Source organism: Triticum urartu, chromosome 2A (genome assembly GCF_056163025.1).
Source record: "Triticum urartu cultivar PI428250 chromosome 2A, HENAU_Tu73, whole genome shotgun sequence".
NCBI classification, from domain to species: domain Eukaryota; kingdom Viridiplantae; phylum Streptophyta; class Magnoliopsida; order Poales; family Poaceae; genus Triticum; species Triticum urartu.
In genome coordinates this window covers 209477515-209491463 of record NC_141874.1, presented here as the reverse complement: position 1 = coordinate 209491463, position 13949 = coordinate 209477515, and the positions used below count along the sequence as shown (strand labels likewise).

Below are 13949 nucleotides of genomic sequence, written 5' to 3'. Positions count from 1 at the left end.
GTGATATAGCCTGGCACAGAGGCGCCGCACACCTCCTATGCTTCGCCAATGAAGTAATGGATCACGAATTCCCAGAAGGGTTTAAACCCGTGAACATTGAATCATATGATGGTACAACAGACCCTGCGGTATGGATTGAAGATTTCCTCCTCCACATCCACATGGCCCGCGGTGACGATCTACATGCCATCAAGTACCTCCCACTAAAATTGAAAGGGCCGGCTCGGCATTGGCTGAATAGCCTGCCGACAAACTCCATTGGTGGTTGGGAGAACTTGGAAGACGCATTCCTTGACAACTTTCAGGGCACTTATGTGCAACCACCGGATGCTGATGACTTGAGTCACATAACCCAACATCCCGGGGAGTCAGCCAGGAAATTCTGGAGTCAGTTCCTAACTAAAAAGAACCAAATTTTCGACTGTCCGGATGCCGAGGCCTTAGCAGCATTTAAGCATAACATCCGCGACGAGTGGCTCGCCCGACACCTTGGCCAAGAGAAGCCGAAGTCCATGGCAGCCCTCACGACACTCATGACCCGCTTTTGTGTGGGCGAGGACAGCTGGCTGGCTCGCAACAACAACACATCAAGAAATCCTGGCAATTTAGATGCCAAAGATAGCAACGGCAAGCCACGTCGCAACAGACACAAGCGCCGCAACAACGGCGACAACGCCGAAGACACGGCAGTCAATGCCAGATTCAGTGGCTCTAAGTTCGGTCAGCGGAAAAAGGCATTCAAAACAAGCAATCTGGGCCCGTCCAGTTTGGACCGCATACTCGATCGCTCGTGTCAAATTCACGGCACCCCCAATAAACCAGCCAACCACACCAACAGAGAATGCTGGGTGTTCAAACAGGCCAGCAAGTTGAATGCCAAAAACAAGGAAAAGGGGCTGCATAGCGACGACAAGGAGGAGCCCCGGCCGCCGAACACAGGAGGACAGAAGAAATTTCCTCCCCAAGTGAAAACGGTGAACATGATATACGCAACCCATATTCCCAAGCGGGAACGGAAGCGTGCACAAAGGGACGTCTATGCGATGGAGCCAGTCGCCCCAAAGTTCAACCCATGGTCTTCTTATCCGATCACTTTCGATTGCAGGGACCACCCTACCAGTATCTGCCATGGCGGTTCTGCCGCATTGGTCCTTGACCCCATCATTGACGGATTTCACCTTACTCGAGTCCTTATGGATGGTGGCAGCAGCCTGAACCTTCTCTATCAGGATATAATGCGCAAAATGGGTATCGACCCCTCAAGGATCAAACCCACAAAGACCACCTTTAAAGGTGTCATACCAGGTGTAGAGGCCTGTTACACGGGCTCAATCACACTGGAAGTGGTCTTCAGATCTCCGGACAACTTCCGAAGCGAGGAGTTGATCTTCGATAGCATCCCCTTCCGCAGTGGCTATCACGCACTGCTCGGACGAACCGCATTCGCCAGATTCAATGCGGTACCGCATTATGCATACCTCAATCTCAAAATGTCAGGACCTCGTGGGGTTATAACAGTTAATGGAAACACAGAACGCTCGCTCCGTACGGAGGAGCACACTGCGACCCTCGCAGCAGAAGTACAAAGCAAACCGCCAATTCGGCGATAAAGCCCCCGGACACCTTCAAGCGAGTCCGGAGTACCCTCAACAGGATCGCCCGACACGTTCAGAGCTCGCATAGCAATTCGGCCTCCGTCCTAGTCCCATTCAAGCGGCGAAATTTGCGTCGCGCATACATAATTACGCACTCAAAATACCATGGGCATAGGTGGAGGCACGACTATGGCACAGCCCACAATGCGGCTCAACCGCCTCAGGACCCGTATATCTTTACCATTTTCTTCCTTTCAGGACCCTATTCTCTGAAGGACCTCTCCGATACCCTGATTATCGGACCCATCACGGGAAGGAAACACCAAGGAAGCAAGAAGCTTTGACGTACAAGGGAATCCCCAGGTGGTCTCTGATAACGATCGCTATACCTGTTTTACATACCCACACGCAGCCTGCCCTTGGATAGGACATGTCAAATAGTCCTATTTTTGCTTATTGCACTACTTATGCGTACGCTTTGATGTATCATTTAAATAACAATGTATAGCGTTAGCTTATTATTGCATTTCTTCATCTTTTTTCCCTGTCTGCTTATTTACGACAAATTGCACCCGTACATTCTGGTACGTCCAGTGCGCCAGGGGCTTCAGTATACCCCATAACACGGCAAGAAAAGTCCGAACACTTTCGATAGTGCGGCACCCCGAACTTATAGCATTATATGCATCAGCTCCGAATCATGTCTTGGGTCAATAGTTGGGTTTGCTCAGCTCCCATGTTTTGGTACCTTACGTTCCGCTATATCGGCTAAGGTAGCATTGGGAGAACTACTGCGATTGTGTCCCGGTTCTTCCGGTCGAGCACCTCAGTAGAGAAAGCTGAAAACTGACTGTCATGATGCGGCAAGAGCTGGTCGCTGTTCGAGAGGTCTCAAATTCTTAAAGATTTTTTTCCCTTCGGGTGAGGAATCGGCCTTGTTTGATTTAGGCGTATATAGCGCCCCAAGTTCGGCCTTACGAATACTAGGGGCTTCGCCAAAATTTAAAATTGTAGACTTCTATGGCTAAGTGAGAGGGGTAAAGCTGTATAGTCCGATTGCCTTGTTTGCTACGCTAAACACCTCCTTAAAGGACCAATTTTTTTGGATAAAGAGTGTTTAAGATTTATCCTGAACACCTCAGTACTAGTTACATGGGGGCAGAAGCCGACGACTGGCCAACTCTCAGATTTTATAAACGGCCGCACAGAAGGTAATATTTTAAATCGACAAGCGTTATATAGCACACATCAACTCGTTTTCATATTACAGGATCAAATGAGTACATTCATTCAAATATTACATCCTTAGCACATTCCTCCGCCACAAGGCGGACACCCTTCAGGACACTGTCATAATACTTTTTGGGGTGGCGATGCTTCTTGCCCTCTGGTGGCCCCTCCTTCACCAGCTTTTTGACGTCCATCTTCGCCCAGTGCACTTTCGCACGGGCAAAGGCCTTGCGCGCACCTTCAATGCAGACGGACTGCTTTATGACTTCAAACCGTGGGCAGGCATTCACAAGCCGCTTTACCAGGCCGAAGTAGCTGCCAGGCGGGGGCTCGCCAGGCCACATCCGGACTATGAGACCCTTCATGGCCAGTTCGGCCGCCTTGTGAAGCTCGACCAGTTGCTTCAGCTGGTCGCTCAAGGGCATCGGATATTCGGTCCCAATATATTGAGACCAGAACAACTTTTCCATCGAACTCCCTTCCTCGGCCCGGTAGAACTCCGCGGCATCCGATACGCTGCTTGGTAGATCTGCGAACGCTCCTGGAGAGCTCCGAATTCGGGTAAGTAAAAGGAAAGTCTCCTTCACATGCTTGCTTTGCATAATGGATGCCTTACCCGCCGCCATCTTCTTGACCGCCTGAATCTCCTGGAGGGCCTTTTGGGCTTCGGCCTTGGCATTTTGTGCGTTCTCGAGGGCCTTCGCAAGCTCGGACCCCTGCGTCTTAGAGTCACGCTCCAAGGACTCGTATTTCTTAACAAAATCCTGGAGCTCTTGCTGAACCTCGCCGACTCGGGCCTCTTACTTCTCGCGCTCGATGCGCTCCTTGGCCGCTTTGTCTTCGGCCTCGGACAGCTCCTTCTTCACGGCCGCCACTTTGGTCGTGGCCCCTAACAAAATTCATGATGATCCTATGATCTAATAACCACTTTTTTCTTTATCAATATACAAACGGGGTATCACTTACCTTTGTTCTCTTCGAGCTGCCTCTTGGTAAGGCTGAGCTCTTCCTCGGACCGCTCAAGGTCCCGCTTCAGTCCGAAGACCTCCGCAGTACGAGCGGCAGCGGCCCGCAGCGAAGCCTGCTTATTCACATAGACATATTCTGATTAGACTCCTGTGATTGTTATTTGATCCTCTGTTCGGCCTTTCTTTGTGAACACCAAACAGAGCATCAAGGGCTACTGTCTATGATGTGATATTTTCTCATAATTTGATTACTTACCTCAAAGCCTGTTAGGAGGCTGGCACAGGCTTTGGTCAATCCGCTTTTGGTGGACCGAACCTTCTCGACCACCGCACTCATGATGGTGCGGTGCTCTTTGTCAATGGAAGCGCCGCGAAGCTCTTCCAGCAAGTTGTCTGATGCCTCTGGATGGACAAAGGCCATCGACACAGATGGCTCACCCCCCTTAGTGAGGGGTCGCCTGACAGAATCCGAAACCACTGGAGGTTCCGGCGCAGTATCCGGCTGGGGGCCAAACTTGCTGCGTCCCCCGTCATTAGAACCCATGGGAGTCTTACCCCCCATGCGCCCGGCATCTGGGATGTCGCCTTGGGGTGCCTCCAGAATTATCTCCCCTTGGTTCGGTGCCCTTTGAGACAACACCTCGATGTCGTCCGTGGGCCGGGGGGAGGTGGCTGTCGGGAGTGAATCGCTATTCATCGCCGACTGTCCCAAAGACTCATCCGAAGAGGATACGTCGATATGGGCTTTGGATGGACTGCATGATCATGTTTGACATGATAAGAAGCAATAAAACGAAACATACCAGAATTATTATAGTATACGGATACTTACAACTTCGCCAGGGGCTTGTCCATGGGCAACCACTCCTCGTCGCTGTAAGCGGCTGTTCTGGAGTGGTCCGAAAGGAGGGTCCTTCCCTTCTTGGACCCTTCGCCCTCCCCAGATGGGGCGGCCTTCCTTTTCTTGTCCCCCCGGTTGGGGGGGGGAACTTTCCTCTTCCTCCTCCTCGTTTTCATGGGAGGAGTGCGCCTCGGTGTTTTTGGACGATGAGTCCGATACAACCTTGCGCCGGAGACCTTTCCTGGTCCCCGCGGCCTTCTTCTTGGCCTTCTTCTCCGGCGCCTCATAGGGTGCCGGAACCATCATCTCCGTTAAAAGAGCCCTTGCTGGATCTTCGGGCAATGGGGTCGGACAATCGATCCGCTCCGCCATCGCTACCCAGTCCTGTTAAAATGGCGTGGAGGCTCAGATCCCTCACATGATTATACTGGGGAAAGGAACATATTATGAGATATAAAGAGCTTACCGGATTGGCAGGGCACTTTGCGCTGAGTCCGCGATCCTCGATAAGGGGAGGAGGTACCTCAGCGGCCTTGAACAGCACCTTCCAGATGTCTTTGTGCGTTGTGTCGAAAAGCTCTCGTAGCGTCTGGTGCTCGGCCGGGTCGAACTCCCACATATTGCCCGTCTTTGACACGGAAGGATCCGGCGGAAGAGCATGACCTGGACCACGTTGACAAGCTTGATTTTCTTGCTTATCATATTTTTAACACAGTTCTGGAGTCCGGTCAGCTCCACCGATGAACCCCAGGATAGGCCATTCTCTTTCCAGGAGGTGAGCCGCGTGGGGATGTCAGATCGAAATTCGGGGGCCGCCACCCAGTTGGTGTCGCGCGGCTCGGTGATGTAGAACCACCCCGATTGCCACCCCTTCACGGTCTCCACATAGGAGCCTTCGAGCCAGGTGACGTTGGGCATTTTGCCCACCATGGCGCCTCCGCACTCCGCTCGCTGGCCTGCCACCACCTTCGGTTTCACGTTGAAGGTCTTCAGCCACAAGCCGAAGTGGGGCTTGATGCGGAGGAAGGCCTCGCACACGACGATAAACACCGAGATGTTGAGGATGAAATTGGGGGCCAGATCATGGAAGTCCAGCCCGTAGTAGAACATGAGCCCACGGACAAATGGGTGGAGGGAAAATCCCAGTCCGCGGACGAAGTGGGTGAGGAATACAACCCTCTCATGGGGTTCTGGAGTAGGGACGATCTGCCCTGTGTCTGGGAGCCGGTGCGCGATGTCTGCGGCCAGGTATCCGGCTTCCCGGAGCTTCGTAATGTTCTCCTCCATAATGGAGGAGACCATCCACTTGCCTCCCGCTCCAGACATGTTTGGAATGGCTTTGCGGAGAAGACGAGAACCTGGGCGCTGGAGCTCGAGTGCGCGAGAATGGATGGGCAGGGGAAGAAGAAGGCGTGGGTGAAAAAGAGGAATTCTTGTCCCTTTATAAAGGCGGTAGAAACTGTGCGCCTCCCTACTTGCCCCATAAAATCGCTTATTCCCCAAGCACCATGATTGATGGCACGGTTGGGTTACCCATATCTGTATTGATGAGAATATCATGATAAGGGGAACACGATCTCTGCTTCGACAAGACGTGCCAATAAAACTGCCTCGCAACACGTGCAGTGGCAAGCAGGGAAAACGGTTTGTAATGACCGGGCCACGGCAGGACGTCACGTTATGAAAAGTTGTCAGCAGATTAGATTTGTGGAATAATATACTCTCTACGGTGGTATGTGGAATTTGTTTTGCAGATCCGAACACGATCCTTGTGTTCAAAATCTTCTATGGAGTATTCGTAGAAGGAACCCGCCTTGCAATGCCGAAGACAATCTGCGCGCCGGACTCATCGTCATTGAAGCCTGATTCAGGGGCTACTGAGGGAGTCCTGGATTAGGGGGTCCTCGGAAGCCGGACTATATACTTTGGCCGGACTGTTGGACTATGAAGATACAAGATTGAAGACTTCGTCCCATGTCCGGGTGGGACTCTCCTTTGCGTGGAAGGTAAGCTTGGCAATTCAGATATGTAGATCTCCTCCATTGTAACCGACTCTGTGTAACCCTAGACCCCTCCGGTGTCTATATAAACCAGAGGGTTTAGTCCGTAGGACAACAACAATCATAATCATAGGCTAGCTTCTAGGGTTTAGCCTCTACGATCTCGTGGTAGATCAACTCTTGTAATACTCATATCATCAAGATCAATCAAGAAGGAAGTAGGGTATTACCTCCATCGAGAGGGCCTGCACCTGGGTAAACATTGTGTCCCCCGCCTCCTGTTACCATCAGCCTTAGACGCACAGTTCGGGACCCCCAACCCGAGATCCGCCGGTTTTGACATCGACACCGGGGGGTTCCGGTAACTCCCGGGTACTTCGGTAAATGCCTGAACTCATCCGGAACCATTCCGATGTCCAAACATAGCCTTCCAATATATCGATCTTTATGTCTCGACCATTTCGAGACTCCTCGTCATGTCTGTGATCACATCCGGGACTCCAAACTACCTTCGGTACATCAAAATACATAAACTCATAATACTGATCGTCATCGAACGTTAAGCGTGCGGACCCTACGGGTTCGAGAACTATGTAGACATGACCAAGACTCATCTCCGGTCAATAACCAATAGCGGAACCTAGATGCTCATATTGGTTCCTACATATTCTACGAAGATCTTTATCGGTCAAACCGCATAACAACATGTGTTGTTTCCTTTGTCATCAGTATGTTATTTGCCCGAGATTCGATCGTCGATATCTCAATACCTAGTTCAATCTCGTTACCGGCAAGTCTCTTTACTCGTTCCGTAATGCAACATCCCGTAACTAACTCATTAGTCATTTTTCTTGCAAGGCTTATAGTGATGTGCATTACCGAGAGGGCCCAGAGATACCTCTCCGATACACAGAGTGACAAATCCTAATCTCGATCTATGCCAACTCAACAAAAACCATCGGAGACACATGTAGAGCATCTTTATAGTCACCCAGTTACGTTGTGACATTTGATAGCACACTAAGTGTTCCTCCGGTATTCGGGAGTTGCATAATCTCATAGTCATAGGAACATGTATAAGTTATGAACAAAGCAATAACAACAAACTAAACGATCATCATGCTAAGCTAACGGATGGGTCAAGTCAATCAAATCATTCTCTAATGATGTGATCCCGTTAATCAAATGACAACTCATGTCAACGGTTAGGAAACTTAACCATCTTTGATTAACGAGCTAGTCAAGTAGAGGCATACTAGTGACACTCAGTTTGTCTATGTATTCACACATGTACTAAGTTTCGGTTAATATAATTCTAGCATGAATAATAAACATTTATCATGATATAAGGAAATATAAATAACAACTTTATTATTGCCTCCAGGGCATATTTCCTTCAGTAGCCTCGCACTGCCGCCAGTGCAACTCCTCGCCATCGTAGCTGCAAAGCTGAGGACCACCAACAAACCGCACGGCAGAGAGAAGCGTGGTCCAACAAACACCTTCCACCTGGTCGAGGGACAACAACCACCCGACACCTCCGGCAAGAGCCCGAACCGCCCGTGAAGGCTATCACCCGCTCCAAGGGGCAGCCTTGCAACGACCCAGCACCTAGCCTCGGACAACTCCCATGCTGGCACCACCTGGTGAGCACCACCGCTCGCCAGACAGCCTAGAGGTGGCCCAACGCTCTCTGCTCGCTAAGAACTCCATCCTAGCCGAGCCAACACAGTGCCGCCACTGCTCTGGTCGATGGATCGCATCGCCCCCTCCAGATACGCCATCGCGCCAGTCCGCCTCACCGCACTACTGCATGTCCCCGCCAAGACCACCGCTCCTTCACTCCTCCAGGTGTGCACTGTCGAAGGCCACCACCACACCGAGCCACCACCGCAGTCGCCTGCACCAGCATAGTGCCCAACAACCATGGAGACTCGGCGTCATCATGCCTGAATGTACCCGGTCGGCCAGATCCAGATAAGAACGAGCAGGATCGGGCAGAACCGAGACTCCTGCCTGTCATCGCCACAGGCGGCACCACCCGACGGGGAAACGCCCCACCACCACGGCCACCGCATCGGGCCACCGCCGGAACTTCGCCGCCCCACGCCGCCAAGCTCAACGCCCTCGGCGGCGGCGAGGGGGAGGAGAGGGACGGGGGGCGGTCGGCGGAGGGACGCGTGTGTGTGTGTGTTGGGGGGGGGGGGTCTTTTCAGGACTCTTCGGCCGCATTGTGGTTTGAAACGCTTTTGGGTGAACTGACTGATGTGTGCAATTCTACACTTATACCTCTTCGTCCGAAAATATTTATTTTGATGTATGTAGCACCAAATTTTTCTGGACGAAGGGAGTATACTACAAAGACCTCGAGCGGACCAAGAGGGAGCCGAGTCGTCTCTCTTGTCCATGCAACTCTTCCAAGTTCAAAACACTGCCATATCATGCAGGAGTAGAGAACAGAGCAAGCATCCCAAATAGCATAGCAGATCACAACATGGCGGCGGTACAATTCGGCCCTCACGAGAAGATGACGCTTGACGCGGAGCTGTTGCAAGTGCTAACCGCCGGCGACAAGGTCCGCATGGAGGAGATACTGAGCAGACAAGACCATGGTGCCGGCCACCGCCGCCGGCAAACAGCCGGCCAGGGCCACGTCGCGGTAAACGTCCATGGCGCGACACCAAGCCGCTTTCTCCTAGGCGTGGCGAGCAACGGGAACACGGCTCTGCACCTTGTCGCCGCCAGCCGCGGCCACGTCGAGCTGGCGACGCTCCTCTGCGAGAGGGCGCCCTCGCTGGTCACCGCGCGCAACAAGTGCCTCGACACTCCGCTGCACTGCGTGGCGAGGTTCGGCCATGCGGATGTGGCGGCTGTGCTCTTGCCGAGGATGCGAGCCGGCGGGGCGGAGGAGGAGTCCGCGCTGCGCGCGAGGAACCAGTCGGGCGCAACCGCCTTGTACGAAGCCGTCCGGCACGGGCGTGCCGGTGTGGTGGATCTGCTCATGACGGAGGCTCCCGATCTGGCCTCCGTTGACGGCGACCCTCGGCGGCGTTGTTTTCTGGTCCGGAGAGACGGACTGCTTTGCATGCTGCGGCGGCTAGGAGCAGAGGTAGGACTGAAAAGGTCTACAGCTGCCGCTTCTCTACTTCTTCCAAGAGCTTTTTGGCTTCAATTTTGATGTTTCAAGCAAAGTTACTGCTACAATCCTTTCAGTAAATTTCAACCTGTACTCACGCGCTGACATACTAGCAAATTTCCCTGTAGAAATGGCTGAAGCAATACTGAGCTCGAGCTGGGGGCCAGAAGGTCCAACGTTGCTAACCAGGGCTGATTCGTCAGGGAGCACGCCTCTCCATTTTGCAGTACTGTATGGACGGCTTGATGTAGTTGTGCTCTTCCTTGATGGCCATGCTTCCCTCGGGCTGGCTAGCATTTCTGATGGCAACGGGTCATTTCCTCTGCATATTGCTGCTATGGTGGGACAAACTAGAATCATGGAGGAGCTCATACACAGAATCCCTGACTGCTATGAGATGGTTGATGGTAAAGGAAGAAATATTCTGCACTGTGCTGTGGAGCATGGTCGGGAAACCGCGGTTCGCCATATTTGCCGGAATGACATGTTCTCGATGCTGTGGAATGCTACGGATTCTGGAGGGAACACTCCACTCCATCTGGCTGCCCATCATGGATATCCCAAGATTGTCATTTTACTACTGAAGACGACAAGTGTGGAGACAAGCATTACCAACAACGATGGGCTAACTGCTATGGATCTTGCTATCCGTGCAATAGTACCTGGCCGGATGTACTATTTCCAGGTAAAGTTGTCTTCTACTACTATCTCCACATTGTGTTATATCTCTAATGTTTACTCCCTCCGATCCATGTTAATTGTTGCCCACTTAGTACAACTTACTAACCCTGTTCATAAGGGAATGGATTTCTCTCAACCCCCAGTCCCCCACGAAAGTGCATCTTCTATCTAGGTTGTCCAATGTTGCATTGGGATCTATACTTTACTTCTTTTTTTCTTTGCGAAAAGATCTGTGCTTCACTTCGTAGAAACTTCTCTTTTCTATTTTTCCTAGACAACACAGCCTGTAACTTGAAACTTTGCAGACCAACAAATCATTCGAACAACAATATTACGTAACAAACTTAATTGTCATTCTGGAACAATAGTTCTGTTCTTTTTCTTACTTATTGTAGTTCTAGTGTGTTGTTGATCTGCAAAAAGTCAAATTTATCTATTGTGTCATTTTGAATTTGAAGAAACAATGTCAAACCACATGGACATGGTGGTTGCTTTATCTATAAAGTGAGGCGAAAACCTATTTAGAGATTATTATGCCACTAAGGATCTTAGTCTCATTCCTCGTACATAGAAATTTTAAAAAGAGGTCCAAGTGGATGTTAAAATACCTGCTCTTCCTTTGAAAATGAGATCAAAGATTTTTTTTTTCCATTTTCCCTTCGCTCAATTCCTTTGTGTCGAAGTCATGAATAGTAGCAACTTGTGGCGGGTACATACTAACGCTCACCGTTGCGTGGCTGGCACCTCCACAGCCAAGCCCACCACTAATGACCACCATATTCATGGAGTTTGACTTTGATTTGATGCATAGGAGCATCTACAGCCACGGTAGGCAAATCCGGGTCCCTATACGTCCGCTGACGCTTCTGGACGCGCCCGCGGACAATGATCGAACGGGCCTTAAATTTTTTCCATTTGCAAGCACAAACCCTATTTTTTTTATAACACCAAATACATGCAAGCGCATGCACATTGATCATTTTGGATGTTTTTAGTCCTGTTGGGCTGGCGGGATAGTTCGTACTTAAGGTTTCCAATGTCGATGACATCTGTGTTGGGCCGGAAGGTTTGGGGGTTTAGTCCCACCTCGCCGCACGAGGAGTGACGGGACCGGCTTAAATAGCCACATCGTCCAAAAGCGATAAGCTTCGGTCATCATTGCACCCATTCTGAACGAGGGATCGTCACTATCAATCTTCTCTGCTTAGATAATCCATATTCCTCACAAAGGGAGCATTGATGGTTGCCCGAATCTTTTTGAATCATTTCATCAAGCTCCGTCGGGCCATACCGGTCGTCCGACGAACCATCGGAATCTATCGTTCTGCCTACCAAAAAATTACCCAATGATCTAGTCGGACAATGTGTAGAACACGTAGAGGGCAAGGTGTAGTCTGGCGCAAGTGTGGCAGCGGAGCTAGGACACGTCCGGCGCTGAGGAGGAAGAAGAAAGGAGAGGAGCAAGTGATCTAGAGGAGGAAAAGAAGAGGAGAGGGTAGGTCGAAGGGGGTTTGGTGCACTTTTTGTTGGGATCGAGCTGTTTGTTCCGATGTAGCGGACGCACCAGGCTACGCTCGGGCGCCCCATATCCGCCCCAGATTTAGTCTGGATATGAGGGGCGCCGATCAGTCCAGGCATTTGAGGCCGGTTTGAGACACTTTTATTGTTGACCGGCCACTGATCTAGTCGGTCGTTTGAGGGTGGCACCCGTAGGGTTTGGGTATGAGTGGAGCCACCCCCCTTACCCCTCCCCCCTTGAGATTACCCACCACCCTTACCCATACCTGTCAATGGGTACAATTTTTTCTCATACCCGTTACCCGACAGGGTAGACGGGTACCCGCGGGTAAAATTACCCATGTTTCCAAAGCACTAATTTGAACAACTCATAGTCATAACAGCAACACATATCATAATTTATAAGCAACAGATTATAACAACACATAGTTATAAACAACAACACATTTAATAAACAACATCACTTTCTCATAAACAACAACACATCAAAACATCACATAGTTAAAAACAACAACACATGTTTCATACATTTTCAGTTCACATAGATTTTATATGGGTACATGGGTATGCGTTATACGATCTCATACCCTTACCCGCTCTACCTGGTGGGTTTTAGATTTTCCTATTTATATACCTATGGGTAACTTTTTGTCACACATCCTTACCCTAATAGGGTTTTTACCCGCAGGATACGTGGGTAATGGGTACCCATTGCCATCCCTATTTGAGGGGTGTTTGAGGTGTCCGGTTGTAGATGCTCTAACAATACATGTGTATCTAGGTTGACTTTGATTTGACCCTGGTTATTATAAGCATTGATTTGACCTATGTTTTTGAATTCATGTGAAGGAAACATCAAAGTTAATAGAACACTTGTGTTTACCGGTCCTTTGATTTGCGCATGCATTTCTATCTCATTTATATGTTTTTGCTGTACCTGCCTTTTAAGGATCCTGCAAACTAAATGAGCCCTAAACTTGTTTTATGAACAGGATCCTCATATTATTGTGCGCAGTTGTCTGGGCTGGTTGGGGGCAGCGATTACTTTAGATGGAGTCCACCCCCTTTATCTTCGTAACGTGTACAACAAACCCACTCGTGAAGAAGCATCACATAAACAAGACATGATTACAGAAAGTAGAACAATCGTGTCAGTGCTAATCGCCACCATGGCCTTCGGGGCAGCTTTCACAGTGCCGACGACCATGGGCATGCAGGGACAGCAACGCTGGCGAGACGTTTCGCGTTCCGGGCATTTGTGATTTCAGACACCATGGCCTTCCTCTGCTCCCTTACCGCGACCTGCTTTCTTATATATGGTGGTGCAAGAGAAATTCCGCGGGTCCACCGTCACTTGTACAACTTGCTGGCAACTGGCTTGGTGCCGGTGGGATCTCAATGTATGATTGCTGCGTTTGCATTCGGGTTTCACCTCATCCTGGGTTCAGTCAACCGTTGGGTCATCGTCCTCGCATACACCTTGTCCTTAGCTTCAGTGCTTCTCTGCTTCCCTGGCATCTGGGCTCCGTTCCATCTGGGGCTGGGGAAGGCGATATGGCGTCGAGCCGGATGGAGAGGATTTATCAACATACACGTGTTCCAAAGTCTTAGACGAGCATTGTTCGTTTTGCTCATCTCTGCTACGTTCATTGTCGCCATCGTACTCAGTATTGCTTTGCCAAACTACTGAGATGGCTTGTCTGTAATCTGAAAGGTACTCCTATTTGTTTGAGTGGCGTTGTCAGTCTTTATGCACGGACCAATTCATGGACTGTTCCTTTGGAGAGCTGCTAAAACTGGATATTATTACATGCGGCAATGCTCATCAGGGGCCACCACTTGCCAGTCGGTAAGGGGATTCTGGTTAACTTTCGTATTCGGAGAGTAGCCTTTCGGAAAGTTCAAGCTGAGCTCGTGTATTATTCTTCTAGCATCAATGGTGCACCGGGTATTTATTGCCTTGCAGTCAACAGAATTCTT

General features: G+C 50.3%; 1 pseudogene across 1 annotated transcript; it reads left to right on the top strand.

The window, feature by feature from the left end:
* The first annotated feature begins 9049 nt into the window (after positions 1-9049).
* LOC147984582 (uncharacterized) lies at positions 9050-13869 on the top strand (annotated as a pseudogene). Its single transcript, XR_015616134.1, has 3 exons — positions 9050-9743; positions 9899-10455; positions 12962-13869. The product of XR_015616134.1 is annotated as an uncharacterized LOC147984582 (transcript).
* Positions 13870-13949: the final 80 nt, after the last annotated feature.